This window comes from Triticum aestivum, chromosome 4D (genome assembly GCF_018294505.1).
Source record: "Triticum aestivum cultivar Chinese Spring chromosome 4D, IWGSC CS RefSeq v2.1, whole genome shotgun sequence".
NCBI classification, from domain to species: domain Eukaryota; kingdom Viridiplantae; phylum Streptophyta; class Magnoliopsida; order Poales; family Poaceae; genus Triticum; species Triticum aestivum.
The window spans coordinates 45,339,956-45,356,577 of NC_057805.1; positions in this window are offsets into that span (position 1 = coordinate 45,339,956).

A 16,622-nucleotide genomic window follows, 5' to 3' on the forward strand; every position below is an offset into this window, starting at 1 on the left:
AATGATGCATCCCGAGGGGCGCTCCCAGCTAAATGAACTTGGAAAATGTCACCTGGTTCTATTGACGAAGGAGAGTTGGGGCAGCTGAAGGTGCGTGGCGAAAGGAATGCTCCTCACAAGCCACCGGGGCCCTGAGCCTCAAGAGGCTCTGGGGGCTCAGGTGGTTCCTTGAGGACCGTCTCCATCTCCGTCAGGACGGCGTGGTGCCTGGCCTCCTGAGCCGCTAGGATGCGCCGCAAGTTACGCTGGTAGGCGGACGACATGCTCGGCAGGCCAAAGGGCATGCGAACGTAGCTGTGCGGTGGCCCTCGCAGCGTCCCACGCGCGAAGGCCAGAAAAGCTCCTGAGAAGCGGCCCTGTTGAGCCCTGGAACGTCGATGCAGACGCGCAGCCCGACATCCTCGCCTGGATGGGAAGCTGCACCTCGTGAGCCGCGGTCGCCGCGCATGGCCCTTGCGTCTTGCAATTCCTGGGTGGTCTTGGTGATGAACTCCTGAACGGTGGGCAATCCTTGCCCTGTGCCCTCCTACGGGAAACGTGCCGCGAAGCACGCCTCCAAGTGGTGCCCAAGCGCCTCCCTCGTGATGTGAGCAAGGTCTGAGGCCCTCCAGAAGAAAGCCCCCGAGCCCTGCCCGATGCTACCTCTTAAGCACTGCGTTGGTTTTCCCTTGAAGAGGAAAGGGTGATGCAGCAAAGTAGCGTAAGTATTTCCCTTAGTTTTTGAGAACCAAGGTATCAATCCAGTAGGAGGCCACGCACAAGTCCCTCGCACCTACACAAACAAATAAATCCTCGCAACCAACGCAATAAAGGGGTTGTCAATCCCTTCACGGTCATTTACGAGAGTGAGATCTGATAGATATGATAAGATAATATTTTTGGTATTTTTATGATAAAGATGCAAAGTAAAATAAAAGAAAAATAAAAGGCAATGAAAATAGTTTGTTGTTGGAAGATTAATATGATGGAAAATAGACCCGGGGGCCATAGGTTTCACTAGTGGCTTCTCTCATGAGCATAAGTATTACGGTGGGTGAACAAATTACTGTTGAGCAATTGACATAATTGAGCATAGTTATGAGAATATCTAGGTATGATCATGTATATAGGCATCACGTCCGAGACAAGTAGACCGACTCTTGCCTGCATCTACTACTATTACTCCACACATCGACCGCTATCCAGCATGCATCTAGAGTATTAAGTTCAAAAGAACAGAGTAACGCCTTAAGTAAGATGACATGATGTAGAGGGATGAACTCATGCAATATGATATAAACCCCATCTTGTTATCCTCGATGGCAACGATACAATACGTGCCTTGCTGCCCCTACTGTCACTGGGAAAGGACACCGCAAGATTGAACCCAAAGCTAAGCACTTCTCCCATTGCAAGAAAGATCAATCTAGTAGGCCAAACCAAACGGTTAATTCGAAGAGACTTGCAAAGATAACCAATCATACATAAAAGAATTCAGAGAAGATTCAAATATTGTTCATAGATAAACTTGATCATAAACCCACAATTCATCGGTCTCAACAACACACCGCAAAAGAAGATTACATCGAATATATCTCCACAAGAGAGGAGGAGAACATTGTATTGAGATCCAAAAAGAGAGAATAAGCCATCTAGCTAATAACTATGGACCCGAAGGTCTGAGGTAAACTACTCACACATCATCGGAGAGGCTATGGTGTTGATGTAGAAGCCCTCCGTGATCGATGCCCCCTCCGGCGGAGCTTCGGAAAAGGCCCCAAGATGGGATCTCATGGGTACAGAAGGTTGCGGCGGTGGAATTAGGTTTTTGGCTCCGTATCTGGTAGTTTGGGGGTACGTAGGTATATATAGGAGAAAGAAGTACGTCGGTGGAGCAACATGGGGCCCATGAGGGTGGAGGGCGCGCCCAGGGGGTAGGCGTGCCCCCCTACCTCGTGCCCTCCTGGTTGATGTCTTGACGTAGGGTCCAAGTCCTCTGGATCACGTTCGTTCCGAAAATCACGTTCCCGGAGGTTTCATTCCGTTTGGGCTCCGTTTGATATTCTTTTTCTGCGAAACTCTGAAATAGGCAAAAAACAGCCATTCTGGGTTGGGCCTCCGGTTAATAGGTTAGTCCCAAAAATAATATAAAAGTGTATAATAAAGCCCATTAATGTCCAAAACAGAATATAATATAACATGGAACAATAAAAAATTATAGATACGTTGGAGACGTATCAAGCATCCCCAAGCTTAATTCCTGCTCGTCCTCGAGTAGGTAAATGATAAAAACAGAATTTTTGATGTGGAATGCTACTTGGCATAATTTCAATGTAATTCTCTTAATTGTGGTATGAATATTCAGATCCGAAAGATTCAAGATAAAAGTTTAATATTGACATAAAAATAATAATACTTCAAGCATACTAACTAAGCAATTATGTCTTCTCAAAATAACATGGCCAAAGAAAGTTATCCCTACAAAATCATATAGTCTGGCTATGCTCTATCTTCACCACACAAAGTATTTAAATCATGCACAACCCCGATGACAAGCCAAGCAATTGTTTCATACTTTTAGTGTTCTCAAACTTTTTCAATCTTCACGCAACACATGAGCGTGAGCCATGGACATAGCACTATATGTGGAATAGAATGGTGGTTGTGGAGAAGACAAAAAAGGGAGAAGATAGTCTCACATCAACTAGGCGTATCAACGGGCTATGGAGATGCCCATTAATAGATATCAATGTGAGTGAGTAGGGATTGCCATGCAACAGATGCACTAGAGCTATAAGTATATGAAAGCTCAACAAAAGGAACTAAGTGGGTGTGCATCCAACTCGCTTGCTCACGAAGACCTAGGGCATTTTGAGGAAGCCCATCATTGGAATATACAAGCCAAGTTCTATAATGAAAAAATTCCCACTAGTATATGAAAGTGATATCATAGGAGACTCTCTATCATGAAGATCATGGTGCTACTTTGAAGCACAAGTGTGGTAAAAGGATAGTAACATTGTCCCTTCTCTCTTTTTCTCTCATTTTTTGGGCCTTTTCTTCTCTCTTTTTTATGGCCTCTTTTTTTTCGTCCGGAGTCTCATCCCGACTTGTGGGGGAATCATAGTCTCCATCATCCTTTCCTCACTTGGGACAATGCTCTAAAAAATGATGATCATCACACTTTTATTTTACAACTCAAATTACAACTCAATACTTAGAACAAAATATGACTCTATGTGAATGCCTCCGGCGGTGTACCGGGATATGCAATGAATCAAGAGTGACATGTATGAAAGAATTATGAACGGTGGCTTTGCCACAAATACGATGTCAACTACATGATCATGCGAAGCAATATGACAATGAGGGAGCGTGTCATAATAAACGGAACGGTGGTAAGTTGCATGGCAATATATCTCGGAATGGCTATGGAAATGCCATGATAGGTAGGTATGGTGGCTGTTTTGAGGAAGGTATATGGTGGGTGTATGATACCGGCGAAACGTGCGCGGTATTAGAGAGGCTAGCAATGGTGGAAGTAGGAAAAGTGCGTATAATCCATGGACTCAACATTAGTCATAAAGAACTCATATACTTATTGCAAAAATCTACAAGTTATCAAAACAAAGTATTACGTGCATGCTCCTAGGGGGATAGATTGGTAGGAAAAGACCATCGCTCGTCCCCGACCGCCACTCATAAGGAAGACAATCAATAAATAAATCATGCTCCGACTTCATCACATAACAGTTCACCATACGTGCATGCTACGGGAATCACAAACTTTAACACAAGTATTTCTCAAATTCAAAAACTACTCAACTAGCATGACTCTAATATCACCATCTTCATATCTCAAAACAATTATCTAGTATCAAACTTCTCATAATATTCAACACACTCATAAGAATATATTTTTTTACTAATCTTGAATGCCTATCATTGTCAAAGAAAACTACCATGCTGTTTTGTAGGACTCTCAAAATAATCTAAGTGAAGCATGGGAGAACAATAGTTTCTATAAAACAAAATCACCACCATGCTCTAAAAGATATAAGTGAAGCACTAGAGCAAAAACTATATAACTCAAAAGATATAAGTGAAGCACATAGAGTATTCTAATAAATTCTGAATCATGTGTGTCTCTCTCAAAAGGTGTGTACAGCAAAGATGATTGTGGTAAACTAAAAAGCAAAGACTCAAATAATACAAGACGCTCCAAGCAAAACACATATCATGTGGTGAATAAAAATATAGCTCCAACTAAAGTTACCGATGGAAGTAGACGAAAGAGGGGATGCCTTCCGGGGCATCCCCAAGCTTTGTCTTTTTGGTGTCCTTAGATTATCTTGGGGTGCCATGGGCATCCCCAAGCTTAGGCTCTTGCCACTCCTTGTTCCATAATCCATCAAATCTTTCACCCAAAACTTGAAAACTTCACGACACAAAACTTAACAGAAAATCTCGTGAGCTCCGTTAGCGAAAGAAAACAAAACACCACTTCAAGGTACTGTAATGAACTCATTATTTATTTATATTTGTGTTAAACCTACTGTATTCCAACTTCTCTATGGTTTATAAACTATTTTACTAGCCATAGATTCATCAAAATAAGCAAACAACACACGAAAAACAGAATCTGCCAAAAACAGAATAGTCTGTAGTAATCTGTAACTAACGCAAACTTCTGGAACTCCAAAAATTCAGCCAAAATAGGAAGACCTAGGAAATTTGTTTATTGATCAGCATCAATTGGAATCAATATTTTATCACGTTCTGGTGATTTTTAACAATTATTTTCGTGAACAGAAAGTTTCTGCAATTTTCAGCAAGATCAAATAACTATCATCCAGGAAGATCCTATAGGTTAAACTTGGCACAAGCACTAATTAAAACATAAAAACACATCTAACCAGAGGCTAGATGAAATATTTATTCCTAAACAGAAGCAAAAAGCAAAAAACTAAAAATAAAATTGGGTTGCCTCCCAACAAGCGCTATCGTTTAACGCCCCTAGCTAGGCATTAATAATTTTGATGATGCTCACAAGAAAGACAAGAATTGAAGCGCAAAGAGAGCATCATGAAACACGTGATAAACACATCTAAATCTAACATACTTCCTATGCATAGGCATTTTATAAGCAAACAAATGATCGTAGCAAGCAAAAATTAGCATATGCAAGGAAGAAGAAAGAGACGATAGCAATCTCAACATGAAGAGAGGTAATTTAGTAACATGAAAATTTCTACAACCATATTTTCCTCTCTCATAATAATTACATGTAGGATGATAAGCAAATTCAGAAAAATAGCTATCACATAAAATATTTTCAACATGATCCACATGCATGCAAAGTTGACACTCTTCCAAAATAGTGGGATTAACATTAACTAAAGTCATGACCTCTCCAAACCCACTTTGGTCAAAAACTTCATAAGATTGATCATTCTCCAAATATGTGGGATCTAAAGTTCAAACTCTTCCAAACCCACTTTCAATATTGCAAATATGATTATCAATCTCATACTCATCATGGGGCTTAAATAAATTTTCAAGATCATAAGAAGAATCACCCCAATCATGATCATTGCAACAAGTAGTAGACATAGCAAAACTAGCAACCCCAAGCTTAGGGTTTTGCATATTATTAGCACAATTGACATTAATAGAATTTATAATAAAATCATTGCAATCATGCTTTTTATTCAAAGATCTATCGTGAATCGCTTCATAAAGTACTTCATCACAATTTTCAGATTCACGAATTTCAAGCAAAACCTCATAAAGATAATCTAGTGCACTCAACTCACTAGCAATAGGTTCATCATAATTGGATCTCTTAAAGATATTAGCAAGTGGATGAGGATCCATAACAATAGATTTTTAGCAAGCGAAGATGCAAGCACATAGAAGGCACATGGCAACACAAGCAAACGAAAAAGACGAACGGGAGAGGGGCGAATAAAACGGCAAGGGTGAAGTGGGGAGAGGAAAACGAGAGGCAAATGGCAAATAATGTAATGCGGGAGATAAGGGTTTGTGATGGGTACTTGGATGTTGACTTTTGCGTAGACTCCCCAGCAATGGCGCCAGATATCCTTCTTGCTACCTCTTGAGCACTGCGTTGGTTTTCCCTTGAAGAGGAAAGGGTGATGCAGCAAAGTAGCGTAAGTATTTCCCTCAGTTTTTGAGAACCAAGGTATCAATCCAGTAGGAGGCCACGCACAAGTCCCTCGCACCTACACAAACAAATAAATCCTTGCAACCAACGCAATAAAGGGGTTGTCAATCCCTTCACGGTCATTTACGAGATTGAGATCTGATAGATATGATAAGATAATATTTTTGGTATTTTTATGATAAAGATGCAAAGTAAAATAAAAGCAAAATAAAAGGCAATGGAAATAGCTTGTTGTTGGAAGAATAATATGATGGAAAATAGACCCGGGGGGCATAGGTTTCACTAGTGGCTTCTCTCATGAGCATAAGTATTATGGTGGGTGAACAAATTACTGTTGAGCAATTGACAGAATTGAGCATAGTTATGAGAATATCTAGGTATGATCATGTATATAGGCATCACGTCCGAGACAAGTAGAACGACTCCTGCCTGCATCTACTACTATTACTCCACACATCGACCGCTATCCAGCATGCATCTAGAGTATTAAGTTCAAAAGAACAGAGTAACGCCTTAAGTAAGATGACATGATGTAGAGGGATGAACTCATGCAATATGATATAAACCCCATCTTGTTATCCTCGATGGCAACAATACAATACGTGCCTTCCTGCCCCTACTGTCACTGGGAAAGGACACCGCAAGATTGAACCCAAAGCTAAGCACTTCTCCCATTGCAAGAAAAATCAATCTAGTAGGCCAAACCAAACTGATAATTCGAAGAGACTTGCAAACATAACCAATCATACATAAAAGAATTCAGAGAAGATTCAAATATTGTTCATAGATAAACTTGATCATAAACCCACAATTCATCGGTCACAACAAACACACCACAAAATAAGATTACATCGAATAGATCTCCACAAGAGAGGGGGAGAACATTGTATTGAGATCCAAAAAGAGAGAAGAAGCCATCTAGCTAATAACTATGGACCCGAAGGTCTGAGGTAAACTACTCACATATCATCGGAGAGGGTATGGTGTTGATGTAGAAGCCCTCTGTGATCGATGCCCCCTCCGGCGGTGCTCCTGAAAAGGCCCCAAGATGGGATCTCACGGGTATAGAAGGTTGCGGCGGTGGAATTAGGTTTTTGGCTCCGTATCTGGTAGTTTGGGGGTACGTAGGTATAAATAGGAGGAAGAAGTACGTCGGTGGAGCAACGTGGGGCCCACGAGGGTGGAGGGCGCGCCCAGGGGGTAGGCGTGCCCCCTTCCTCATGCCCTCCTGGTTGATGTCTTGACGTAGGGTCCGAGTCCTCTGGATCATGTTCGTTCCGAAAATCACGTTCTCGAAGGTTTCATTCCGTTTGGACTCCGTTTGATATTCTTTTTCTGCGAAACTCTGAAATAGGCAAAAAAATCAATTCTGGGCTGGGCCTCCGGTTAATAGGTTAGTCTCAAAAATAATATAAAAGTGTATAATAAAGCCCATTAATGTCCAAAACAGAATATAATATAGCATGGAACAATAGAAAAATTATAGATACGTTGGAGACGTATCACCCGAGGAGGGCGCCGGCGCGCCTTCCTATGCGATGGAGGGAGGCGCCCCTGGCGCGGGCGCTGATCGTGACGAGGCTCCAGCTGCGACGCCACCCTCCTGAGGTCCTGCTCGGCGCAACTGCTTCTTCTTCTTGGGATGACCTCAGGAGGGCCCTCGCCGTTGCTGTCGGGGTCATCGATTGCTGCAGCTTGGAAGGCACGCTCGAGGGTGCACACCGCATCTCTTTCTTCACATTGGACCGTGATGATCCCGCCGCTTCCCGGCATCTTGAGGACATTGTAGCCATGATGGGTCACCGCCATGAACTTGGCCAAGGCTGGATACCCGAGGATGGCATTGTACGGCAGACGGATGTGCGCGGCGTCGAAGTCGATGAGCTCGGTGCGGTAGTTCTTGGGTTCTCCAAAGGTGATAGGGAGGCGGACCTGCCCTATCGGTGTGGTGGAACCGTCGGTCACTCCTGAGAAAGGCTTGGTGGGCTGAAGCTGGTCATATGGCACTTGGAGGTTGTCGAACGTGTCGACGGACAGGACGTTGAGCCCTGCGCCGCCGTCGATGAGGGTCTTGGTAACTTGCACGTTGCTGATGACTGGGGAGCAAAGCATCGGGAGGGCGCCAGCGGTAGCTGCGCACTTAAGCTGATCTGCCGAGTTGAATGTGATGGGGCACTGGGACCATCTGAGCGGGCGTGTGGCCTCGAGCTTGGGGAGGACTGCGTTCACTTCACGAGCAAACTGCTTGAAGATACGCTGCGAGGCTGGGGCCTGGGCTCCGCCCAAGATGCAGGCAATAGCACGTGGCTCCTGGAAGCCCCCAGCCCCCTCGTCTTGATGGTGGTCGTCATTCCTTCTTGGCGGTGGTGCAGCAGAGGGAGCCCAGCGTTGCCTTGAGGACGAACCTCACGAGGCAGATCCCTCCAGGCGCCCTCGCGAGGCTGATCCTGCCAGCGGTCCTCACAAGGCCGGTCGCGCCACTCCTGGCGTGGGCCACGGTCGTCCCAGCGTCCGCCACCACGTCCTCCTCCTCGACCGTAGCCCCGGTCGCCGCGCTCGGGGCGTCGACCAAAGCGTCCTTCGCGAATGGCTCTGAGCTCTTGACAGTCACTGGTGTTGTGGGTGTTCAGGTTGTGGAAGGCGCAGAACGGACGGCTGCTCTTGGATGACTCTGGTTGGTCTCTGCCACGCTTGGTGTCTGGTTCCGCTGCGAGCACGACTGCTCCCTTGCGCTTCACGTCCTTGGCCTTGGCTTTCTTCTCCTCCGGGTCTGCGACTGGGAGCTCGAGGAGGGAGAGGCGCCCCTCCTCAGCTCTTGCGCACTTGGTCGCCAGGTTGAACAACTCCAGGGACGTGCACAGCTCCTCGTGGATAGCGAGCTCTTCCTTCATATGACGTCGCGGATGCCATCAGAGAGCGCAGAGATGATGGCCTCGTCCGTCACCTTGGGGATCTTGAGGCGGACGTTGTTGAAGCGCTGGATGTACTTCTGGGGGGTCTCTCCCGGTTGCTGCTTGACGCGGCGCAGGTCACCCGCAGACGGCGGGCGGTCGCGAGTGCCCTGGAAGTTGGCGACGAAGCGGTTGCGCATCTCGTCCCAGGAGGAGATCGAGCCTGGTGGCAGGTTCAGGAGCCAGGAGCGGGCGCCATCCTTGAGAGCCATGACTTTCTCTTCGCCGTTGGCTGCTTCGATGCTCAGCTCGTAGAGCTGCAAGAACTCCGCGGGGTCGGGGGTGCCGTCGTAGCGAGGAGGCAGATCCGGCTTGAACTTGCCCGACCAGGCGACGCTACGCAGCTCGGGGGTGAAGGCGCGGTAGCCGGCTGTGGTCACCGGGGCCTGCCTTGGGGGTGGAGCTTGGTCTTCATGGGGTCCGCGCCCTACCGCTACAGGTGGCGCGTGGTCTTGCCGCAACAGCCGGTCCTGGCGCGGTGGTGCGAGGAGCGGCGGAGCGTTTTCTTGCGGTGGAGGGACTTCTTGACAGCTTCTCTCTTCACGGGCAGGCGCTGGACGCAGTGGGTCGCGTCGTGGAGCCGCGCGTCTTGGCGCCAGGGCGCCGTCTTGATGCAGAGGTGGTGGAGGCGCTTCATGAGCCACGTCGCCCGTGGCTGGAGGAGGGCGAGGCAGAGAGAGGGACGGCGTCGGGGAGCCCCCTGCAGCGCGGACGAGCTCGGCGATACGGTCGAGCCAGTCCTCGTAGAGGTCGTCGACCGGGCGGTAGCGCAGGAGCTCGTGCGCCATGAGGAGCGCAGCTCGCGCGTCCATGGGAGCACGATGCGCATGGGACGAAGAACTGGCCGGGGTCAGCGATGGAGTGGCGGTGCGGCCATCCTGCCGCACCGAGGGGTGTAGCAAGGATGCTTGTTGCTCGTTCCCCGCTAGGCCGGTGGCGGCGTTGGCGGCAGGTGACGGGGAACGACGAGGTGGCCCGCCGACGGGAGCCGTCTGAGCGACGCGAGCAGCGAGGGCAGCCCGGCGCTCAGCACGAGCGCGGCGAGCGTCCGCCATGGAGACGGTGGAGCAACGGGGCGCGGAGAAACGGAAGGAAGCTTCGGCGCACCCCTACCTGGCGCGCCAAATGTCGGATCACGGGTTCCGGCAAAACCCTCAAGGTTCAAACACTGGGGTGCGCGCGAAGGTTTCCTCCCTACCGATCCACGCCCTAGCTCTAAGATCTCGCGGACGAACTCGACGAACTCGCAACACAGAAAGACACAAGATTTATACTGGTTCGGGCCACCGTTGTGGTGTAATACCCTATTCCAGTGTGGTGGTGGATTGCCTCTTGGGCTGATGAACAGTACAAGGGGAAGAACCGCCTCCTGAGGTTGAGTTCTTGTGCTTGACCAACTTGTGTGGGTGAGATGCCTCTGAATCAGTTCTCGATCCGTCCCCGAATCAGTTGCCCCCTACTATGGTGGCTAGCTCTACTTATATAGGCCCTGGTCCTCTTCCCAAATATTGAGCGGGAAGGGAGCCAACAACGGCCAATCTGAAAGGGGACAACTAGTACAGCTTATCCTGACAAAAGCGGTCTTCGCCTGCAAAAGGCTCTGGTGATGACGCCGTTTTGGGCTCCATGGTGACCTCCGTCTTGCCATCCTGCTGGTCTTGGTCTCGTTGCACCGATATGGAAACCTTTGCTTGATGCCTCGGTACTCCGCGCCTGCACTTGCCCCCTTGGCACTAAAGAGGAAACAAGGACGCTGCGCGCGCTGGCGCCTGCCTAGTCTCGGTCGTCATGGCTCACGTCACGAGAACCTCACGAGGTTTGCCTTGCCTTGATATCTCCGCCCCTCGTGAGCCTACCTGGCGAGGCCGCTCCTTAGGAGGTCTTGTGTCATCCGCCTCGCGAGGCTTGGCCCCTCGCGAGGGTCTTGAATGTCTTGTCGATGAAGACGGGCCGCACGGGCTTGCTAGCTCAGCCACGCCGTGGGCCGCAGGCAGGCAAGTCTGGGGACCCCCGTTCCCAGAACGCCGACAGAGTCCGTCTGCCCTGCCTAGTACATTGCCTCATTCAAGACCTCTGCTCCCAGGCGCAACTCTAACTGGACCCCAGCTGCTCTTGCTCCTTATGTGCCTATCAAGAAGGGGCGCAACCCTAGGCCTGAGGATCGTGCTACTTTCACTCCAGGCATGTCCTCTACTGCACGGATCCCTCGTGGTAAGGCCAAGTCTGTTGGTTCTGAGGCCGTCTTTGCCAGGGGAGAGAAGAAGTCTCTCTTCAAGACCTTGAGCAACATATTCAAGATGTGCCAGTCTATCCAGCGTCGTCAGATCAAGGAAATCAACAGTGAGAAGCTGATGCGGCGTGAGCAAAAGGCCGCAAGGGCCGCAGCCGGTGAGGAGGTCGGTCCAGGGTCAGAGGACAACGACAGTGAGGCCATTGCTCGATCTTTCCCGATGGCTGGGTGGCGTTTTGATGATGATGATGATGCCTCGAGTGCTCCATGATCATTATTTGTCCCATGGCTTTCTATCTTTTTATCCTCTATGCCATGCTCTAACCACATTGTCATCAATGCACCAAAAAGGGGGAGATTGAAAGTGCAAGTGGCACTTATACTATATTTTGATGTGATGACAATGTGGTTAGTTGAACTAATATCGGTTACTAAAGTTTATCTCAGGATATTGGTTCCAAGTGCTCCATGATGGAGATGTGCGAACCCCCCCCCCCATTTCAAAAAGGACAAAGGCGTGGTCTTCCGGCGCTTCAAAGGTTTTAGTTTTTGGTTTGCTTCGAGTCATAGGAAAGACTGCACTATTAAGAGGGGTTTGTGTGGATGAAAGTTGTGTGGGAATGCCTTTGCCTAACCTTATACACTTAGCCTACCCACTCCTACCACCTAAAATCCTAGTGAGTGTGCTTGTGGTACTCAGAAAGTTTGTAACAGAAAGTTACCGGGTACCCCGTGCACACGGGGTCTTTGGATCCCCGTGCGCACGGGGTACTGCATAACTCTCTGAGTACCCCGTGCGCACGGGATCTTTTGACCCCCGTGCACACGAGGTACTGTGTAAACTCTCTGAGTACCCCGTGCGCACGGCGTCTTTTGACCCCCGTGCGCACGGGGTTGTGTGAAACTCTCTGAGTACCCCGTGCGCACGGGGCTGACTTAGCCCGTGCGCACAGGGTCCAATGGGCAGATTCTCCCACCCGGCCAAGAACACTATATAAAGCCTCTTCTTCCACCTCCAACCCCTAACCCTAATGTCTTGTTGAGCTCCACCACTGCTACACCCCATTTTGCTCAATACTCTCAATCCCTCCACCCAAACTTGTTGAAACTTTGGGGATTGGGAGAGCAAGACCCAATCTACAACTTGACCAAACAAAATCGCGTTCCCCGCAATATTTCTTCCCCATTGACTTTTTACTCTTGGAGCTTGGGCTCCTAGGTGGCTAGAGGTTCCTCCGGAAGCTTCCTTGCTTGTGGTGTGCTCCGGAGAAGTTTGTAAAGGTGTGGTGGTCACCTTCAAGACCAACCCCGAGTGTTTCGAGGCTCATCCGTTGGGGGTGACTCAAAGGAGATTACGGTGAGCCTTTGGTGGCGTTCCGCAAGCTTTGTCTCCGGCACTGCTCCAAACGGAGAGTAGCTCTTCCCCAAGGAAGAGTGAACTTCGGGATAAAATCCGCGTCCTCGTCTCACTTGTGCTTAATCCTTTCCCGCTCCTTACTTTGTTGTTGTATGCTTGTTGGCTTGCCACTTAGCTTGTTGCCTAGCATTTTATCTTGGAGCTTGCTTGTCATATAGGTTACATTCACCTAGTTGCATATCTAGTGAACTCTATTTATCCGCTAAGCCTTAAAAACGACAAGAAAGAATAAAATTTGTAGTCTCCTATTCACCCCCCTCTAGTCGACCGTATCGATCCTTTCAATGTTCACCATTGAAAACTACTGCATCTCACATGATGATCGGACCTGATTTAGTTGATATGGATCACGTGATCATTTAGATGACGAGAGGGATGTCTATCTAAGTGGGAGTTCTTTAGTAATATGATTAATTGAACTTTAAATTATCATGAACTTAGTCCTGATAGTTTTTGCATATCTATGTTGTAGATCAATAGCTCGCGCATAGCTCCCCTGTTTTATTATTGATATGTTCCTAGAGAAAGCTAAGTTGAAAGATGATGGTAGCAACGACACAGACTGGGTCCGTAACTTGAGGATTATCCTCATTGCGCACAGAAGAATTACATCCTGGAAGCACCGCTAGGTGCAAGACCCGTTGCAGGAGCAACACCAGACGTTATGAACGTCTGGCAGAGCAAAGCTGATGGCTACTCGATAGTTCAGTGTGCCATGCTTTACGGCTTAGAATCGGGACTTCAACGACGTTTTGAATGTCATGGAGCATATGAGATGTTCCAGGAGTTGAAGTTAATATTTCAAGCAAATGCCCGGATTGAGAGATATGAAGTCTCCAATAAGTTCTATAGCTGCAAGATGGAGGAAAATAGTTCTGTCAGTGAACATATACTCAGAATGTCTGGGTACCACAACCACTTGACTCAACTAGGAGTTAATCTTCCTGATGATAGTGTCATTGACAGAGTTCTTCAATCACTGCCACCAAGCTACAAAAGCTTCGTGATGAACTATAATATTCAAGGGATGGATAAGACAATTCCTGAGCTCTTCGCAATGCTAAAAGCTGCGGAGGTAGAAATCAAGAAGGAGCATCAAGTGTTGATGGCTCACAAGACCACTAGTTTCAAGAAAAAGGGAAAAGGGAAGAAGGGGAACTTCAAGAAGAATGGCAAGCAAGTTGCTGCTCAAGTGAAGAAGCCCAAGTCTGGACCTAAGCCTGAGACTGAGTGCTTCTATTTCAAAGCGACTGGTCACTGGAAGCGGAACTGCCCCAAGTATTTGGCGGATAAGAAGGATGGCAAAGTGAAAGGTATATTTGATATACATGTTATTGATGTGTACCTTACTAATGCTCATAGTAGCGCCTGAGTATTTGATACTGGTTCTGTTGCTCATATTTGCAACTCAAAACAAGGGCTACGGATTAAACAAATATTGGCTAAGGACTAGGTGACGATGCGCGTGGGAAATGGTTCCAAAGTCGATGTGATTGCCGTCGGCACGCTACCTCTACATCTACCATCGGGATTAGTTTTAGACCTGAATAATTGTTACTTGGTGCCAGCGTTAAGCATGACATTATATCTGGATCTTGTTTGATGCGAGATGGTTATTCATTTAAATCAGAGAACAATTGGTGTTCTATTTATATGAGTAATATCTTTTATGGTCATGCACCCTTGATGAGTGGTCTATTTTTGTTGAATCTCGATAGTACTGACACACATATTCATAATATTGAAGCCAAAAGATGCAAAGTTAATAATGATAGTGCAACTTATTTGTGGCATTGCCATTTAGGTCATATTGGTATAAAGCGCATGAAGAAACTCCATGTTGTGAATCACTTGATGGTTGTGAACCATGCCTCATGGGCAAGATGACTAAGACTCCGTTCTCCGGAACAATGGAGCGAGCAACAGACTTATTGGAAATAATACATACTGATGTATGCGGTCCGATGAGTGTTGAGGCTCGCGGCAGGTATCGTTATTTTCTGACCTTCACAGATGATTTGAGCAGATATGGGTATATCTACTTGATGAAACATAAGTCTGAAACATTTGAAAAGTTCAAAGAATTTCAGAGTGAAGTGGAAAATCATCATAACAAGAAAATAAAGTTTCTACGATCTGATCGTGGAGGTGAATATTTGAGTTACGAGTTTGGTCTTCATTTGAAACAATGTGGAATAGTTTTGCAACTCACGCCACCTGGAACACCACAGCGTAATGGTGTGTCCGAACGTCGTAACCGCACTTTATTAGATATGGTGCGATCTATGATGTCTCTTACCGATTTACCACTATCGTTTTGGGGTTATGCTTTAGAGACGGTTGCATTCACGTTAAATAGGGCACCATCTAAATCCGTTGAGACGACACCATATGAACTGTGGTTTGGCAAGAAACCCAAGTTGTCGTTTCTTAAAGTTTGGGGCTGAGATGCTTATGCGAAAAAGCTTCAACCTGATAAGCTCGAACCCAAATCGGAGAAATGTGTCTTCATAGGATACCCAAAGGAGACTGTTGGGTACACCTTCTATCACAGATCCAAAGGCAAGATATTCGTTGCTAAGAACGGATCCTTTCTAGAGAAGGAGTTTCTCTCGAAAGAAGTGAGTTCCTCACAGAAATCAGTTACAGTGATTCCTACACCAATTAGTGAGAAAGCTAATGATGATGATCATGAAACTTCAGATCAAGTTACTACTGAACCTTGTAGGTCAACCAGAGTAAGCTCCGCACCAGAGTGGTACGGTAATCCTGTTCTGGAGGTCATGTTACTCGACCATGACAAACCTACAAACTATGAAGAAGCAATGATGAGCCCAGATTCCGCGAAATGGCTAGAGGCCATGAAATCTGAGATAGGATCCGTGTATGAAAACAAAGTATGGACTTTGGTTGACTTGCCCGATGATCGGCAAGCCATGGAGAATAAATGGATCTTCAAGAGGAAGACGGACACTGATGGTAGTGTTATTATCTACAAAGCTCGACTTGTGGCAAAATGTTTTCAACAAGTTCAAGGTGTTGAGTACCATGAGATTATCTCACTCGTAGCGATGCTTAAGTCTATCCGAATCATGTTAGCAATTGCCGCATTTTATGAAATCTGGCAAATGAATGTCAAAACTGAATTCCTTAATGGATTTCTTAAAGAAGAGTTGTATATGATACAAGAAGAAGGTTTTTTCAATCCTAAAAGTGCTAACAAAATGCGCAAGTTCCAGCGATCCATCTATGGACTGGTGCAAGCATCTCGGAGTTGGAATATACGCTTTGATGAGTTGATCAAAGCATATAATTTTATACAGACTTGTGGTGAAGCCTATATTTACAAGAAAGTGAGTGGGAGCACTACAACATTTCTGATAAGTATATGTGAATGACATATTGTTGATCGGAAATAATGTAGAATTTTTTGGAAATCATAAAGGAGTGTTTGAAAGGATTTTTTCAAAGAAAGACCTCGGTGAAGCTGCTTACATACTGAGCATCAAGATCTATAGAGATAGATCAAGACGCTTGATAAAAAATTTCAATGAGTACATACCTTGACAAGTTTTTGAAGTAGTTCAAAATGGTACAGTCAAAGAAGGAGTTCTTGCCTGTGTTGCAAGGTGTGAAATTGAGTAAAGACTCAAAACCTGACCACGGCAGAAAATAGAAAGAGAATGAAAAGTCATTCCCTATGCCTCAGTCATAGGTTCTATAAAGTATGCTATGTTGTGTACCAGACCTATTGTGTACCTCACCATGAGTTTGGCAAGAGGGTACAATAGTGATCCAGGAGTGGATCACTGGACAACGGTCAAAATTATCCTTAGTGGAATAAGGAAATGTTTCTCG